This window comes from Sinocyclocheilus anshuiensis, unplaced genomic scaffold (assembly GCF_001515605.1).
Source record: "Sinocyclocheilus anshuiensis isolate Anshui unplaced genomic scaffold, SAMN03320099.WGS_v1.1 scaffold2917, whole genome shotgun sequence".
Taxonomy (NCBI): domain Eukaryota; kingdom Metazoa; phylum Chordata; class Actinopteri; order Cypriniformes; family Cyprinidae; genus Sinocyclocheilus; species Sinocyclocheilus anshuiensis.
Genome location: NW_015539844.1, coordinates 227,880 through 229,514, shown reverse-complemented (window position 1 = coordinate 229,514; position 1,635 = coordinate 227,880). Strand labels below are relative to the sequence as shown.

The window sequence follows — 1,635 nt, the reverse complement described above, 5'->3', positions numbered from 1 at the left end:
CACACTCACACTCACACTCACACTCACACTCACACACACACACTGAGGCTCGTGTGAGAAGCGGAACTTGTAAATGTCTTGTTTATGCAGATGTAATGAGGGTGAAGCATTTATGTAAGAGAGACAGAGTGTGTGTGTGTGTGTGTGTGTGTGAGTGTGTGTCACTGCTGGCTTCTGTTTTATAACCCCACTCCATCAAAACAAAGTCATTTGCTTGCATCTCTCTCTCTCTCTCTTCTTCATTTAACCCCTCGCTTTCTGTTCAAATAACTAAAATGACCTACAGTTAGCCGATCCGGATTCATTTATGAGCAGCCAAGAGCCAAATGTGTGTTTCTTACAGAAACTTTTGGGATGTGATATGTACTATTTACTATTTTACAAAGCTACTTACAAAAGAGGAGGAACAATTACAAATATATGCAAATATATACGTACAGGTGCAACGGAAGAATTAATATCAGTGTGTGTGGAAATTTACAAACTCGTTTGACTTTTGATGAAACACTTGTGTTCAATTAATAACACTTTTTGGAGCATTATCGATTTACTCTTTATTCCCCTAGATTTTCATTAAGACAACAAGACATTACTTAGTGTGAAAATGATTTTTCAATGTTGTAAGATTATTGGAGTGTGTTTTACAAGGAAATACAATTTCAGTATTTTTACTTCAAAATGTAATTCAATGTGTTGCTGCTTCTTTGATATTATTTGTGAAATTTACAAAAAAATTTTGAGTGTTTCAGTGCAGGTGAGGAAACTGTTAAATACTTTTAACAGTTAAAATTTAAATAATTTTAAAGAAGTTTAATTACAGTCAAGCTGTTCATAATTTAAAGACATTAAATCACAGATTCATATCTTAAGGATGTTAAACAGCATTGTTTAATTAGACATCAACGTCAAAATTAATGAAAAATTCTTAAACAATAACTTGAAAAATTTGACATTTGAATAACTCAAATTGTTGAATCGGAGCACTTAATTATTGCGTTTGTTATGATAAAGCACTATATGTATCTTTCTAATGGAAAAACTACACTATTTAAAATGGGTCATGCTACTGATAAATTTAGTTATAATAGTTCTTATTCAGTTCTTATTATAGTACTTTTTATTTCACTACTCCTCAAAATTGTTCATGTATTTCCCAATACTTTATATGATAAATAAATAAATAAGAGTACACACACACTTTAAAGAATAGCATCAATGGATCAAAGATATTTGATAGTGTTGTTTTACTGATGAGTACTTAGTTAGTGTTTAGCACATACGTTAGCAGGGAGGGGGGACGATGAACAACAAATTATTATTTATTGGTTTAAATGGATGCATTTAGATTGTATTTTTACCAGAAAAAAAATCCGGCGGTGATGATTCCAGGGCATATGGAAACCCTGAGAACAAACCACAGACAGACAGTCTCAGGAAGAGTGTGTTTGTGGAGAGAAAATGTGCCAAAAGATAAGAGAGAGAGCTGGCAAGAGACACATCTAGAGATTAGAGAACAGATCAGCTCGCTATTAACACACACACAAACACACAGACGCGCACACACACACAAACTCTCTCACACACACACACACACACACACACACACACACACACACACACACACACACACACACA

At 33.9% G+C, this 1,635-nt stretch overlaps 1 pseudogene; it reads right to left on the bottom strand.

The window, feature by feature from the left end:
- LOC107684528 (chloride channel protein 2-like) overlaps positions 1–1,635 on the bottom strand; it is a 40,708-nt pseudogene that overhangs the window by 37,325 nt on the left and 1,748 nt on the right.